At 33.1% G+C, this 18,428-nt stretch overlaps 1 protein-coding gene across 2 annotated transcripts in view; it reads left to right on the top strand.

Moving 5' to 3' along the window:
- The window catches only part of LOC142322002 (protein fem-1 homolog B-like), a 78,797-nt gene that overhangs the window by 30,073 nt on the left and 30,296 nt on the right, over window positions 1–18,428 (top strand). The window lies entirely within an intron of this gene.

The following is an 18,428-nucleotide window of genomic DNA, read 5'->3' as shown; positions in this document are numbered from 1 at the left end:
GGGTTTCTGCACCAGTTTTTTTAAGCGTGAAGCAAAATTTGATGCAGGTTCTTTGCTCTTTAAAATCTGCCATTTAGAACTTCGCCGGAGCAGTAAAACACAATGTTACACAACCGCACGAAAGTCAGCAATGCAGCCTCTCACTGTCACAGCTGTTGGAACACATTCACAAAGAGTACTGTTAGCCACATCTGGCGGCAGCAGGTTGTATCAGCAATGGTTTGCACGTGAAATTCAAATTCCCCAAACTTTTGTGTAGCACCTCGTATACTTTGTGCCTGTAAAGGTAAAGGACTGTTGGCAGTGCCACATTCATTTTCTAGCTTATTTTGACTAAATTGGGTGATTTAGAACCCATTAATATCAGTAGATTAAGTTTTTTGCAATTGTTTGTTTACCTTTTCAATTTTTATAAGTGAACTTTAGATGTCTGATCCTGAGGGCTCAGATTCTGACAGGGGTCGTCATTTGGACTCAGTGGGGAGGGGGCGGTGGGAGATGGATCATCTTACGATTTTCCTCTTAATGCCAGGGAGTCTGGTAAGCTTGTGTGAGGCATTAGTTTACCCCAGAAGACCCGTCGTTTGTGTCCTGCTATGGCTGTTAATGTAAATACCGGTCAGTTGTTGATCTGTTGCCGCTTATAAGCAAGATTGCCAGGAGCAAAATACAGGACAGTAACCGCCAGGTGTCACCCACAGTTGCTCCCTCAAGGTTATGGGCATGCAACTGGTCTCTGAGGTGGACATGCAGGGCAGTACTGCATCAGCGCTTAGGCTCAAAGTTAAGCGGCTTAAGTCCTTACCATGGAAGCAGGAATCTTAAGAGGAAGTCCTACATGGGTGGCATGAAACCCTGAATTCCACAGGAGGATTCAAACGAAAACTCACTGGATGCCAGTGATCTTGATGGTGCCCCACCATGACATGGCAGGTTCAGGTTAGTGACTGATTTAAGACTTCAGCTTGGCTCTCAAGGCTCTGGTTAAACAGATGGCAGCTTTGCATTTGCCACCAGCTAATGCCATATCGCAACCCCGGCTGGGGTAATGGGGAGTGACGTTGTCAAGGATACCTTGAAGATTCTATGGCAAGAAGATGAGCTGCCAGCTGGGTGGAAATTTTGCCTATACTTTGATCATACACTGATCAATGAAGAACATTTGGAGGGAGTTGTCGGTTCCCATATTTTTACTGCCAGGAGGCAGAATTGGGCACTGTATTGAACAATTGGCTATTCAACAATTGGCCTTATATGTCTTTGGTAGGGCAGAAGACCCAGTCAGCATTCTTCTTCCTCCCCAACAGCGTTGCTGTTCCGGTATTAGGGATCAAGAAATTGACCCCACCGGTGGATGAGAGCTGCACGATCTTTGCAAAGGTGGCTGGTAAAACGTATGCTGAGCTGCTGAAGAAAATGAAGGAGGCTGGCAAGGTTTTCTCAATTTTGAAGGGGACAACGGAGTTGCTCTGCATCCGCATTAAGAGGTGCAGAAGGCAGAGCAAGTTGAAGGATACTCTGTAACAAGATGGTTGACCTTCAGGTTACTTATAAGTCAAGGGGAGGCTGGAGGGCAGTCGTTCACATTCAGGACATAGAAGAAGACTCCTTTTTTAGCAGGATATACAACGCGCAGTGAAGCAAGTAGTTGGGGACTCTTGAGGACCTCAAGATAACTTTGGTGAGGCTTGCATATGGACAGACCAAAATTGCCACAGTCATAACTAGCCAACGTCTGGCGAAGAAGGTGACAGATTAAAATCGAGCTTGACAGCTAACGTATTAAAATCGGCTGGGTTCACTGCCGTGTGTATGTTTGAGAGGTTGAGGACAGGTGTTTTCGGTGTTAGGGGATGGGGCATGTCGTGTCGCACTGCTCAGGCTCGGTTAGGACTGGTTTATGCTTTACCTCTGGGAAACTGGGTCATAGGCGGCGTGTGTTGCATGGAGACAGCACGTTGTGCACAGAGGGCCACCTTGCCAGAGGACATCTGACAGTGAAATGAAGTTTATGAATGGCAGGGGTTCTGCAGGAGAAGAATCTGGCAGCGAGGGGTGAGGGACAGCCCTTGCAGAGCTGCTGTTTTTCTGTGCTTGCAAGGAAGAATGGCAGCTTTGCATAGGAACTTCTGAACTGCCATGCAACAATACCCCCGTTTGAGGCAGTGGCATAAAGACTTAAAGGCTTCTGGTGTGGGGCCCAGGAATGACATAATCAGGCCTGGTTACCTTTCTGTAGAGGTTAGAGGCAGGGCATGAAGTAAAAGATCCTGTCAGCTCACATGACAGTGAGTCGAGGTGTCATGCTTGGAGGCACCTCCAGGGGCTGTTATGCTTAATTGCATGTCTGCCCTGGGAGGGGTTGGTGAGGTGGAGGTTTGGTTGGTAGGGTGCAGATATACATACTCACATTAACAAGATTTTGTGGAACCTGTCAGCAAGTCCAGCATTCTTTCTGTAAATGGGATTCCTCCCTTCACCAGGGAGCAAAAAAACTTTCTATATGACCGAGAATATTTATTAAATACGATACAGTCGTGTTAATTAAAATTTGTATAAACACAGTTTCTAATAATCTCTAGAAAACTAGAATTTAAAATAAAGCTAAAACCAAATCAAAATAATAATATATACAGAGTGTTCGGGCTAAAGGTATCCAAAAGTAACACAGCTTATATTAAGAGCACCAGTATTATTTTGTAACTTTTTTTAATAAACATAGCAACTTACCAAGTTTTAATGTAGGTTAGTCAAGTTCTGTGTGTGCATCTTTTATAACTCGGCAGATGTCTAGATGATAATCTAATTCTTGCCAGGTGTATAGGAACATTGACTATATGAAACGAGATATTCAGTAGATTTGGGCTTGCAAATACTGTTCAGATAAACATCCAAAAACCAGTTTTGGGTTTTTTGAATTCTGATTTTTTTAAGGGGTGTGACGGTATATGGTGTAGCAGTTCAACCTACACAGCCACTGCTACTATTAGGGTATGTATGACTGGCTGCACCTACCCTCCAGTTACTCGACTAAAAAAACATAAAATAAAAAACTGACCGCAATGGGAAGTGCAAGTAACCACATAGTGTAGGCAAATCCTACAAATTCATCCTTGGGGTTGTTGGTGGCTTGAAATGTGTGATGATTGAGATGTGGTTTCTGAGTTGACTGGTAATTCGCTGATTCAGATTAATTTAAATAATAAGATTAAATATTTTTTTATGAAAAAAAAGAAATAATCTATTTTTTTTTTCTATACTAAACATTTAGAAAATAATGAAGGTCATAGTTCGTTCATTTTGAATGAACGTAATTGAATTGTAGACAAAGAAATTTTAATTAAGTCAAATTAATTTTTTTACTAAGCAAATTAAGATTTAAAAAAAGCTTAATTTTTTATTGTATTACTTTATGTAGACTTAAATGAGAACGTAAAAAAGTAATGTATCTGTTGTACAGCCGCTGAGGGGATTAGAAATTGTGAGTAATGCCAGAAGTAGGAGGTTGCATTCGGAGTGGAGAAGAAATTTTGTGTTCACCTGTCAGAATGTTCCTTTCATTCCCATATTAAAAAGTCTACCAGTATTTTGAAATGAAAATAGTGTAAAATATTGTTTCAAAATTCATTTCAACTTACATTTAACTTAAGAAACATGTTATGCATGATTGCATGAAAACATAATAGCATTAATAATAATTCTAAATCATTTTTTCTTGATTTTTAAGACGGAGAGCAACTTGCTGAACACTAGCAACCTACATCATGTTGCCTCAGTTATAAATGGCTAGATGTTTCTTTGTATTTGTCTCATAAGTTCCATTCCCGTATATACTTTACCTGATCTGTTGATCATTTTTTAGGCAATTCACCAAATTAAACCAGAATTATTATTAATTTTCTTTAGCTATTCCAACCTCAGATATACATCTATTAAGATAATCTAATGAGGACGATTAATTGATAATTGAATGATTTAATTTGTTTGAGAAAATACATAATTAGTCCGACCTAGAAATATTAGTGGTAAAAATATTTCTTAAACTTTTGGACTTTCCTATTATTTGTCATCCTTGTCGTAATTCTCATTTTATTTTACTTTATACATAATGTGAAATGGGACATAGAGTGGTTGCCAATCCAGTTGGAGAGTTTAATTGTGCTAGGTAACCACCCTTTCCTTGACTGTCAACAGATTTTCATTCTTTAGTTTTCATTTTTCTTATTTGATTTTATGTATAGATTTCAAACTGGTTCATCAGTGTTTTTATTTTTTTTTCATTTTTAATTGGTATTTTACTATTTTAATTAATAATAAATTGTCTGATTTATTTATATATGTATATATTTTTAATATCCACTGATGATTGAAATAATTAAAATAACTTTCATTTAAAATTAATTTGAATGAAATAGCTGTAGTGTTAATACCGATAGGAACTTTATGTTTTATTTTTGTAAAAAAAGCTGTGTGTAACAAAATATTTTTCTGTAATACATGGCTCTAATTTTTAAATATTTAAAAAAATTAACCCTAAAAGTTAGCAAAAAATGCAATTAAAAGGTTTCAATGGATTAATTTTCAACAGTTGCTATAAAACATGTTGTTTATACAAATAATTTATTATCAAACTTATTGTTTTGTATTTATGTATGTGTTTTATAAATGTCTTATTCCTCTGATTCATCTGTGGGTTCAACATTTGTTGTAACGTTTGTATTGCTTACATTTTTATCATGACCATTTTCATCATCATCATTTCCAGTGATATGGTGCAGAATTTCTTCATCACACATGTCATCTTCATATCCTTCATGAGGTATTGGATTATAACAGGGGTTGTGAAATAATGAATGTTTTCCATCTCCCCATGGGTAAGGCTGGAAAATAAAAAATAATTATTAACAAGAAATAATTATTTTATTAACATTAATTTTTTATTGGATTGGGTGGAGTATACATTGGCCAGTTTTCAGGCTAAAGAAATAAGGATAACTTACTTGTGTTTTTAGGTTTTTTAATTTTAAAAATGTAATCTTTTTCTACTTAAAGAAATACTTTTAATGGAACAATGACATTATTTTATTTTTATAATTAGCATTAGGAACATAACTATAAGGTTCAATATGTCTGAATCTTAGAGCTCAGTTATGAGTAGTAGTGATTTTCTTAGCAATATTGAAAATATTGCTCTATTTGTAATAAGAGATGATTTTGTGATATTCACCACATAGACTCTATAACCAGAGAACCGGATTGCCAATTTAAATTTTGGTTCTGAAATTATTTGTGAATAGTTTGGTGAAATTTGAAGTGAGTTGGTAAAAATTATTGCTTGCCTTCTACATTCTCTGTAATTCATAATTTACATGTACTTGCTTTGCACACTTGTTTTATAAAACATAAAGCGATCTAAAATCATTATAATATTAAAGCTATTTTGTAATTTACTTTGAACATTTTAAAACAAATTTGTGTTTTACCAATGAATGTTTTTTTAATTTACTTTTACCAGTGTTTTTTAAAATTAGCTTGAGAATGGTTAAAATGGGAGAATGGTTTTTAATGGGTGAATAGCCCTCGTACATCTTTTCATGGTGGCAAATAATAGGACAGAATTCCCATAAACAGCGTCCAACTCTGTTTTAATTTGCATAGGCGTATTGTCTTTCAGATGCAAGTCTTTAATCACGGCACGACATTCAATTTTTTCCATTAGTTTAGTCAGATTTGACAATAAATTAATTATCTTTTAATTTGTTTTTTATATTTCTGTATGTATTATAGTTTATGACCGTATGTTTATAATAATTTAAATTATTATTTTTGATATTACCAGTAACATTAACAAAGTGATTTCTTAATTTATTTTGATTATCTATGCTGTTAATTTTAAATATATTGACGTCTATGATAGTGTTTTTGATAATTTTATTTTTATTTAAAATTGGTAGATTAATTTGTATGCGTGTTCAATAATGTTAATTTCATATCGTGTTTGTAGTGTTGACCACATCTTTTCCAAATTTATGTTCCTGATTATTGTATTATTAGAAATTACAATATTATCTTGTTTTTTCCTTTCATTCATCAAATTATTAAATTTTCTATTGATAGTAATCAATTATTGAAGTTTTAAAGTAGTCAATTGCATTTTAGTATTTCATTCATTGAAATTGGTAAACAGTTTATGTCAATGATTTGTTGAAAATTACATAGTTTTTCAATTTAGGTGAGCAATTTTTAATAGCGAGCGATATCTATACACTTTACTTATAATTAAAACTGTATATAAACTTCCAAGATGTAGTTTTTTTAAATTTTATTCTTGCATTCCATTCAGTGCAAAATGGTCTTTGCTTTAATGACTTTCAATTTCCAGTCATTATTTAGATTTATAATTATTTTATTAATTGTTCGTGATTAATTATGAACACATTTTAACAAAAATTAAAAAAATGAACTTGTTTTATTTAGAAATAGTAATTAAAGAAAATCTTAGCATTGTAAGTTATTCTTTTAATTACTTAAAATATTTACCACTGGGCCAACCAGATCAATAGGCATTTTACATTTAGTTATTCAGAATCCCAAAAACAATCACACATGATGCATTTTAGCAAGAATATTCAACCAATAAAAATTGATGCAAATAGGAATTATTTGATTTTGTTTGAAGTTTTATTAAACTTCAGAAGAGGTGGACTCTTCTCTCTCAATTAACATTTTTATATTATAATAAACTCAGTCATGTAAATCTCAGTTTTTGCTATTTATGATAATAATCTTTTTTAATATTTACAGTAATTATTGATAAGTTTTTTAGTTTTCTAACCATGTAAACCTTTTTAAAAATAATCTTAAGCCTTATTTATAATGTAGGAACCTTTAATAAAGATTTACTTTAAAATTTAATTGCTGCTAAGGTCAAAATTTGTAATGAATATTATAATTGTAATAATTGATTTGAAGTTTACGTACCCTATTCTGTATACCCATATAAGAATAATCTACATATTCGTCTCTTTTGTGATGATGATCAGTGTAATAAAATGCCTTTATAGATAATCCTATAATGACTGGTATACAAAGGCATATACTAAGCATTTGATACACAAAGGCTGAAACTTCATCTGGAAAGAAGCAAACGTAAGAAATAAGATACTTGCGTCATAAAATGAAAGTTTTGCTTAAAAATTTAATCTATCTATACAGTGAATTTATAATAAGGTTCTGTTAAGAAATCTTATTTTGTATTTTATATTATTTAATTAACTACATGCATACTTGAATTCTGTCTCATTTCCTTTGATGTTTTTATAATATTTATTTGTAATCAGGCAATTATTTCAAATATGAGGGCTATTCAGAAATTAGCTTTCAGTCCTCGGTATTGCGTGAAGGAGTGGGGGGTTTCGATTCTATCTTTGCGTAGTTGAATAGCCCGGTTCAATGCAATTCTAGTAGTGTTATTGGAAATATTGCTTGCTTTTTTATTCCTGTAAAACTTTAGTTTGAAATGGTTGCTGTTATAGAAAATTCCACTGATTGAAGTGCCTGGTGTCATTCATATCCTTCATGCAAAAACCTTGACAGCTGCTGAAATTCATTGTGAACTTTATGCAGTACATGGAAAGAATATCATGAGTGACAGTGCGGTACGACAATAGAGCTGCATGAGACATGGGTTAAATTTGTTAATGTGGAAACAAAAGCTAATTAATGCTGTGGGGACATACCAATTCTTGAAGATTTTTAAAGGTCCATCAGACACTCTCTTAAAAAAAAAAAGAAAACAAAAAAACTGATGGCAACATTTTTTTGAGATGGTAAAGCTAAATTGATTTTTTGGAAAGAGGCGTACAATTCATAAAAATCAGGCATGGCATGCTGAGTTCAGGGATCATTTTTCTTCATGACAGTGCTTGTCTGCAAACTGCTTTATGCGCTCAGTGTCAAATTGACAGTTTCAAATGGTAGTTGACCATCCTCCATTCAGCCCTGATTCGGCTACCAGTAATTATTTATCAGTTTTTTCTGAAAATGAGAAATGGTTAGTGATGCAGTGTTTTGAAACTTTGACAAGGAGTTGAAAAATGGTGTCACTACCTGACTTAATTCACCGGTGGCAAAGTTTTATGTTGAGGGTATTCAGAAACTTATTTACAAATATGACAAGTGCCTTAATTTGGACGGCAGTTATGTAGAAAGCTGAAAGATGTAGCTATAAAAAATATATTACAAACTGTTTTTTATCATTTGTGTTTTTCTAATAGCAAACTGGGAGTTATTTTCCGAATAGCCCTCGTACATAATACCTGGTTATAACACACTTCTATGTTATAGGACCAACAGCATTGTAAAAGACTCCAGGTCTAGTACAGCTAATTAATTACAATGTCAAAAAATTCATTGCATTGTTTCATAATCTTAGAGCATATTGATTATATTAATATACTGTAACATTATAAAATTTAAAAAAACATGATAATATAAAAAGATAGCTGAGATTTCCGATTGGTAGTCAAAGTTGATATTTTGTTATTTTTTCAATCCAATAATAGGCTATTTATTATATTTTTAAAAAATAATTTTTTCCTTAAAAATGAAGTTGACATACTATTTTAGGATATGAAAGTAAAAACTTTATTTTAAATGCACACAAGAAAATGAAAAAAATTTCAAATTTATTAGGAAACTATATACAAAACATTTTACAGAATTTAAACAAGAAACATAGAAATGTGAAACACTTTTTGGGGATATAGCGTCACTCACATTGTATCAGAATCCACTGTATAAACTACAGCATTATAACCAGGTTTACTGAATAACGTGAACTATAGATATTGGTTTATATCTTTAACAAGAAAATAATATACATAGAAAAGATTTTTGCCATGCTATTGATTTTTAATGTGGGAATTTTGTATAAGAATTAATTTTTAAAAAATTTTTTAATTATATTAATTACTTTTATTTGATTTTTTTAATTAATCATGGCAAACAGGATAATTAGATCTGACATATTTAAGTATTTATTTTGTCAGATTTTTCATAGCAGCTATCTTCAACTTTCTTCAATTTTTTTTCTGGGTTATATAACTTGTTTGCTTTTTTTTACGTATTTGGGTAAAGTAATTTACCCACTTATGATTTTTCACAGTTGCAGTCTTTGTTAATTTCAAGCCCAATAATACATTTCAGTTGGTTTCAAGCTGTTTGAGAAGTTCCATTAGAACATTAAATAATATTCAAGAGCTACTTGCTTTAATGAAGAAAATATTTAATAGATGTTCACTATCAGAAGAAATCGATCTGAAATAGGGATAAGTTAGAAAACAACAAAAAGCCATAAGTCATCATGAAACAATTTATTGGTTATTAAGAAATATAGTTAATAAAAGGAAACCTGCTATTTTTTTAATGAAAATTCACTTGTTTTGTAAAATTATTCTCGTGATAAATTTTTGGTTATTTAATGAAGTAATGGTTATCCAGTCTCAGTAATGTATATTTTATATATGAAATTAAGTCCTGTGAACATATACTATATAATCATAAAAAATATTTGTCATTACTTCTAATTTTGTTCTGTATTTTCTAATAACATTGCATTAAACTACCTCTCCTTAGATAAGTCCTAATGAGTTATTCTTTTCATTATCTGTGATGAAACTGCTTAATTTGGGTCTCCTTCAGTGACAGACAAATTGTTAAATGTCATTGTTCATTTCCAAAAGCATATGTTATAAATGGTTTTATTATTTCTAGCTTTATTGATAATGTTTCACAACTATCTCTTTATATAATGCTACACACACGTATAACTATGCTCAATAAACGAATGAACTGGTAGAATTCTAGGTTATTCAATATCATTTGCCATTTAAGTTGCAATTACTTACTGAAGAAACATGAACTACGATAGATACTTTTTTAACAGTAAGAGAGCAAGCTGACAGTTATCACAAACTTTACTTTAGAAATATATAACTGGTCATGAGATATAACATATTAAAATTACTTTTGAATATTTCTGCAGAATAACATATGAGACTAAAAACAATTAATGTTAAGGAAACACTCAAATCTGAGAATTTCATATATCAAGATTTAAAATCATAGTTATTCAGTTGAGATTGATTTTTTGAATGAATAGGTAATTTTTCTGTTTATGATTAGGTTAGTTATTTAGATTAGTTAGTTATTTAGGTTAGAAACAAGAATTGAGTGTAATTTATATCAAGAAGTTAATCATCTACTTTATTAATAGTTTTGATTCTTTAAGAGGTTGTACAATTCAGTATTTAATTAAGTGATATGTCACAGGTGAAGTTAGGTAAATTTTTATGATAATTATAAAAATGGCTGATCACTCAATAATATGTTTTCTAAGATTGTAATGTTAATTATATATAAAATGAGAATTTTAAATTACGTTTTGAATGTTCATTGCTGGGCTTCTTGAGACATACTGCTCCTGGTCTAGGCGTCGGAAAAGCTTTGCATGCATGATGTGCAGGTGGTGGACAAGTCGGTAATTTTGGTTTCTCTTTTGGTGGACACTGTTTAAATAATAATAAAGATTTTGAAAAAAATCTCCTGGACATTTTGTTAAATAGAGCCATGTTTGTGTAACTGTGAAATGCAAATGTAGAAATGAAAGAAACAAAAAGAGAAATAGGTTTAAAATATGTTTCTAAGCAACAGTTTGTTTTATTTTAGATTTATTTATTTTTAAACTAGTATTTTTGTAGATATACATAAACTTGACATAAAACTTGAATCCTTTGACACTCATTTGTTTTTCAAAATGAAATGCATATAACGATTTCCCTCTTGTTTGGAACTGTTAGTATGCATAGTTTCATCACAATCTAAAAAATAAAACTGTTGATTTGTATACATATAAACATTCTTTATATATAGGTGATTCCAAATTTCATGGCAATCTTGTGGGAGATGATTCTATAGCCAAAAATAAGAAAAAAGTTCATATAAACATAGGTCAGAAAACAGTTCATTAGTAAGTTCCAGCTTGCAAAACATTTAGTTCTGCTTTCTGCTCCCTCTGTGTAATTAAACCATACTAAAATTCTTGGGGTACAAATCAAGGGGTAAGTTTGGTGCTTCCTTGTGGTTTTTGATCTAAATTGAATAAAAGTAGTCTCAGACCTCTATCTCACTTGTATTTTAAGAAAAAACAGGGTAAAACACAATAAAGTTTTGTCAAAAAATACACTTTTTTGGTTTGGAATAAAATAACTTTTTCAATTTACCAATAAAAAACAAATAAGAATTTCTAGTTAACTTTGTAGAGAATTTAATTTTGAGAAAATTGATGTAAATAATGTCTATTAAATTAAAAACAAATTTGAGAAGTTCAACTTTAATGAAACAAAACACACCAACTAGATCGGAAATGTGATATGATTTTAAACAGAACAATTTACATACAAATGGTAAAAATTATAAAAATAAATTTGAGAGACATTCTTCTAAAACATATTAGAAATTTGTATTTTTTCATAAGTTAGCAATAGCAGCTGATCAACAATTAAGTTTAATGTCTAGCATTTGAATTGAATATTCTTTTGAGTGGTGTCGTGCTGTTCTGATTTGGTCAGTCATTCATAATGGGGAATACTACAAATTTTTTGAGGTCAAAAACCATAAGGAAGCACCAAATTTACTCCTTGATTTATATACCCCAAGAATTTTAGTACGGTTTAATTTCACAGGAAACAGAAAGCAGGACTAAATGTTTAGGGAGCTAAACTCGTTAAAAACAGTTTTCTGACCTATGTTTATATGAACTTTATTTATTTTAAGCTATAGAATCATCTCTTGAGAGATTACCATGCAATTTGGAACCACTCTTTTATAATGTATTAAATTTTATTGCTAGGTTTTAGAAATAATTTAACTATCACTTTTTAAAATTAATTTCTTTTTTATTTCAGCCTTGAAGGAAAACAAATTTTTTGTTTAGATTTTCAGACTTTGATATAGTTTTAGCATCCTTGAAACTTGTACAGTCATTTTGAAAAAGATTTTTATGTATGTGTGCATGCATTTCTGTTAATAAATCGATGATAACAGTTTAAGAATCACTATAGCAGGTACACACACTAGCATTTTTTGATAGGTCTGATAATAAGTGAGCATGATTTTACAATATTGAGATTTATCTATTTGTAGTTTTAATTTGTTCTGAAATTAATATTGCTTCAATTCATTTTTTTATTAAAAATTCAATTTTAACCAATGAAACAAAGCCATAAAAAAAGGGTTTTGCAAACAGTATTCCATATTATTATGAAACTTTAAAACTGAGGATTCAGTTCAGTTCATCTCTCTAGTATTGATGATAAAAAAATTTTTCGTTTCTTTAGAAATGTTCAGAATAAAAGGATGTTTCTAAATTTAAATAATTATTTTTAATAGATAGTGAATAATATTACAGAATTTGCCTGCTTAGCAAAGCCCTGTACAATGCTTATTTCTTATAGGAAAGATACATTAATTTATGTTACACAATTAGCCCTAGTCCTTCTTACAGATTTTTAGTACTCATTGCAAGAATTGGGACCAACTCTTTTGAATTTTCTATGTAAAAGCACATCTAAAATCACAAATCTATTTTTTAATTATGTTCAGATATATGCATACTCCATTTTCCCCTTTGAAACCAAAAAAAAGGGTAACATTTTTGACTGGTCATAACTTGAAAACAAAGCTTTTTCAAGACCTTTGTTCTTTTTATGAATTTTTATCATTATTTTAATCAAATTTATTCACCTATAAAGTTTAGAAGTAAAAGGAACCTTTATGAACACTATGTTAAATTATTTCATGTTTCCAAGACTCCTTACCGGTCATTAAGTCTCGAGGAAGTTTGTATTACTGATTATCAATGCCAGCATGTCCAGGACAACATCAAAACAAATCTCTTTCTCTTTAAGAAAAAACAGGTGTGGCACAGATTTTTCGGCCACTGTGTGCATGTCCAAATCATCTATTAAATTGTGTGTACAGAGTGATCAAAATAATCTCAACATTTTATTTCTGAGATGGTCAGCCTTCAATTTTCCATTATCAGCGTGGATGTGTAGTTAATGAGATTTGGATTTTGGTTTGTTGATGATTTTCTAGTATGCAGGATACTCACAACTGAAGTTTAGCCATTTTGAAAAGGGTTATAGTGTTTTTTAATTTATGTAACGTCATAGCTTTGTGCCTGAAAGCCTGTTTGTCTTAGAGGGTAGGATTTCATCAAGTTTTTGGAGGACATGATCCTTAAACGTTATTGAATATGTTCTGTTCAAAATAAAAACGCAAAAATCACCTCTTACACTAGCAATACAATGGTTGCTGGACAACAGTTAATATGCTCTATGAAGATAGAAAAAAAACAAGAAATCCACACTAGGTATCAATATAGGGTTCTGTTAAGTTTTATCACTCTTTCAAATATTCTTTGAAAAAAAATGGTCACATACTTTCCAAACAACCTCACAAAAATATTGTGTTTTAATGGAGTTCTGTTAACCAAAGAATGGAATAGAGATGTTTCTTTTTCTTTTATTTTATAGTGAATTTATAAACTGAATTTGAATCTGAATTATGAACAAAATCAATTTATCATAAGTTCACTGTTATACATACTAATTTTTATTTTTTTCATTTGAACTGAAATTTGAAATATTGATTTCATTATCATAATTCAGTAATTCCTAAAATATATATACTGTAGTTAATTATTTTTCATATTTATTATACATTTGTGAACTAATATCTAGGAGGGTTTGTCTTTATCATTTGGTGTTTTGCCTGGAAGCAGGTCCCTTATGTCAATGCTGCCTCCACTCATGTGTCCCAAGCCTTCTCCTTAGTCCCCTTGTTTCCAATCTTCACTTCATGTATTAACTTTGTTCTTCTTTTTCCTCACTTTCTTTCTTCTTCTACTAACTCTTGCAATGCAGTTGTAAAGATTCTACGTTCTACAACCACATCTCTTTTCCAGTTCCTTTTTCTTGTGTGTACTTCTTTCATAAGTTCTCTTTCTCCTTTAATCCTGTTCATTACTTCCTCATTCCTCACTTTATTTACTCCATATTTTTCTATATCCACATCTTAACCCTTCACAGGTGGCGATGTTTTATAGCTGTGGGCGGAAGACATTTTCAAAAAAAAAAGTTCATGCAAAAACTATTTAAAGAAATTTAAAACATGCATTCATGAGTAAAAACAACATGTAACTTGTGTTTTTGTTGAATTCTGCCACAAATCTGGTTAGGAACACTGTTTAATTATCTTGTGAAACAAAGTTTATGTGAAAGTGACACAAGTCTCACTGAGTGCACGAAAATTTGCAAACTATAGGTGATGATGATTTTGGTTATGTTTTATATTGAGTTCATTTTATATAAAAGACACTGAATAATAATAGTAATATAATAATAATAGCATTTTGAAGATGTAGTGCACCTAGGCAGGGAATAATATAATATGGTTTTATTATAATAGTAATATCAATATTTTTATTCATTTACTTTTTGTCTTGAAAATTTTGTTTGAATTCAAATGAAAAAGCCAAAAATGAAGTTTTGGAAGGAACAATTTGTAAACAAATTACTTAAAAAAGAGCGAAAAACACGAAAAAGATAATGCATGCATCTTGTTACATTCGCACAGTCATTGAACTCATCTGATAACAGAAGTAAAATGGTTTCCAGTCATGTTGTATCAGGAATTCCCACCTCAAAGTGATTGAAAGAACTCCTGCCATCTCTTGGAATTATATGTAACTACGTGAAGACAAATAGCCAATCACATTCAGAGATTCATATATGGGTTTCTGCCCTCCAGCGTTAGTACAAGTAGCCCATATATGAGTATTCGCCTGCGAAGGGTTAAAAGCTTTAATCCAGATCCTCTTCCTCCTCCTCATCATCCATGTTTCACTCCCACACAACAAGACACTCCATACATACAATTTGGTTAACCTCTTTCTTAACTGTAAGTCCACACTTTTACTACATATAATTACCTCTTCTTGCAGAAGTCTTCTTTGCCATCACCATCCTTCCATTTATTTGCATTGCCTCTTCTAGTTCTCTTGTCATCATTGTACCCAAATATATGTAATTTTTTACTTTTTCTATTTTTCCTTCATTTGTCCTTACAACTAAATTCTTTTTCTTGTCTACCTCCATTACTTTAGTTTTTCTTATATTTATTTTCATTTTATGTCTTTCATTCCTTCTTTCAGGACTGTTAATAATCTTTGAAGTGCATGTGTATCATCAGATAGAATTCCCATATCATCTGCAAAACCTTATGCTACTTATTTTTCCTCCCTAGGAGGGTTAATTGAAAGTTTCGTTAATTCTAATTTTTAATTGATAAAATTTTAGTTCTATCTTTTCACTTAATTTTATAATATTGTAGGTTTGCTGACTACCACTAGGAGATGTAAATGAAAAAATATCTCTATACTGCTTAGTTTTAAATTAGAATCTCTAAACTAAGATGGAGTGACTAAAATGAACTCATTGATGCAGCATCGCATATGCCTCTGGCTAAGGGGCCAGGTCTGAACTGGCTGCTGAATTTGGTGGTTAAGGTGGTGCGGTCTGGACTGTGCCGGTTGTCTTTCTGGAGGTGTTCAATACTTGCCTTATAGAAGGTTTCTTTCCCACGAGATGGAGGTGCCAGCGACTGGTACTTGTGCAAAACTGGGGAGGGATAAGGCGCTTCCCTGATCTTACTGGCCACTGGCCAAGGTGCTGGAGTGCATAAAATATCTCTGGTAGTGGAGGAGGGGGCAGGCTCTCTGCAAGCCAGTACGGTTTTCACAGGGGAAGGTCTCCTATCAATGCTGCGGCTGCTGTATGTGTTGTGGCTTGGAGGGCCGTGAGATGTGGCTGGCGGGGAATGTGTGCCCTCATTGCTCTAGACATGACAAATGCATTTAAACATTTCTCATGTCGCCATAATGCGGATCATGAAGTTGCCTTACATTTGCATTGGATAATCTGATCTTACCTCACAAGAGTAGGGTGGAGTGCTGGATACTAGGAGGAATAGTTGAGCGGAGCATTCACAGAGGTGTGCCCCCAGGGATCAGTCCTTAGACTGACCCTCTGAAACCTAGCATAAAAGGAGTATTCCAGGTTGCCCTTCCGCAGGATATGATGATGGTGGGATATGCGGATGATTTTGCCTTGATGGTCAAGGCAAGAGGCCATTGATAAAATAGATGACTCATTTGTGGTGATAAACGACTGGATGGCTGGGGTAGGGCTGACACTTGTCCTAGAGAAGATGTAGGTGGTGGCAATCTCCTCCACAAAGAAGGGACTGACATTAAAAGTAATGTTGGAGAACAGAAGGATCATTATAACTGCATACAAAACAGTTTCAAAAGAAGCGGCTGAGGTCCTGGCAGGGGTTATGCTGATTGATTTGGTCATACTACAAAGGAAGACGCTCTGGGAACAAGGGCCTTTGCCTCACAGGGATAAAAAGCAGCTATTATCTGAGATTGCTGAAGAGCTAATGTAGGTCTGGGAGGAGCGATGGGACCAAGGGACTAAACATCAGTGGACCCATTGCCTCATTGGCAATATCAAGAGCTGGTGCAGAAGAATATATGGCTCGCTGGGATACAGCTTAACATAGTTCTTGGTGGACCATAGTGGTTACAGGTCATACCTGTAAAGGTTCGGCCTGAATCATGTGGATCTCTGCCCTGACTGTGATGAAGAGGACACTCCCTTCCACATTCATTTCTGCTGTCTGGGCTTTGGGAGCAAACGCAGGGAGATGTTGGATGCTCTGGGACTGGAAGACATGTTCTGGTTGGAAGATATGTATTGCATTATGATGAAGGGAGCTGTCAAATGGAAGGCAGTTGAGAATTACGTGAAGAAGGTGATAGATAAACTGCATCAAATGAGGAGCCCCGCCAGGGTATTAGGTGTCAGAGGGTGCCGGCTGAACAGGTTCATGGATGAGTGCCTAGAGGGCTCCCGAGCACGTGGGGATTGTCCTGGTGTGGTGAGGTTGTGGGCACTCCACATACCACCATCTGACAGCATTACTCCCCCTTTCTGAAGTAATGCTATAGAGTATTACTCATAGGAAATGAGCTCATAGGAGCAGTCCCAGAAAGGAGGAGGAAAAAACAAAACACTAAGATGGAGTGATTGACAGTTTTGCAAAATAGTCCATGATTTGTAATTAAGTTTGGTAATTGTGGGTGATTGGGAATGCAGTTGGGTAAAAAATTAATTTTGGCAAGATATTTCTTATTGTATTATATCTTAGTTTTATGTCTTCTAATACAGAGTTATCATAAAAGAATGGTGCGGTTTTGAACATGGTGAATTAAAACAGAATTACTTACAGTTTATGTTTTTTATTTTTCAAATTTGTCATCTCAAACATTTTTTTACATAATTAATAAATTGCAATATGTGCACCCTTATTCGCTCGACAAATGTCCAAACAATACTCAACTTCTCTCCAAACATTAGTTAACATTTCTTCGTTAATGGTTGTCATTGTCATTGGTTCATTAATCCTGTTTTTTAAGTGGTTTAGGTCGCAAATTTTTTTGTGTATAAACAATGCTTTTGATGTACCCCCACAAGAAAAAATCGCAAGGTGTCAGGTCTGGACTCCTTGGAGGCCAAAGTATGGGTCCTTGCCGGCCTATCCATCAATCTCCAAATTTTTCGTTGAAAGCGTCCGTGACCAATGCTGCATTGAAGTGCGGGGGATCACCATCTTGTTGGAAATGAAGTTGATGAATGTTTTCGAGTTCATCCAGCTGAGGAAAGCAATAATTGGTTAACATGTCAAGATACACAACTCCATTAATTGTTTTTTCAGCAAAGAAGAAAGGCCCTATTACACGATTTTTCATCACACCACACCAAACATTAACTTTAGGCAAATCGCGTTGTTTCTCAATAATTGCGTGTGGGTTTTCAGAGCCCTATAATATTCTTGAATTGTGTCTGTTAACACATCCATTCACATGGAATGTAGCTTTGTCTGTAAAAATTATATCATCTCTAAAAATGATTCGTTTTCACTTATTCTGTCCAACATTTCAACAGCGAAATTGTAATGTTTTACACCATCATCAGGTTTCAATTCCTGCAGTATCTGGATTTTATAAGCGTGTAATTTCAGTTTTTTATGTAAAACTTTGTGAACTGTTGATTTGTGGAATACCTAATTCGACGCTTCGACGGGGGATGGACTTCCCAGGACTTCTAATTGCCTGCCAATTGTCTAATTAGTTCAACCATTTCGTCTGGTACACTTGGTCTGCCGGTTGATTTCTGTTTCTTAACTGATCCAGTTTCTTCAAATTGTTTGAACCAACGTGTTATGTTATTTTTGTGTGG

Source organism: Lycorma delicatula, chromosome 3 (genome assembly GCF_047948215.1).
Source record: "Lycorma delicatula isolate Av1 chromosome 3, ASM4794821v1, whole genome shotgun sequence".
Classification (NCBI taxonomy): domain Eukaryota; kingdom Metazoa; phylum Arthropoda; class Insecta; order Hemiptera; family Fulgoridae; genus Lycorma; species Lycorma delicatula.
This window is presented reverse-complemented; position numbering and strand designations above follow the sequence as displayed.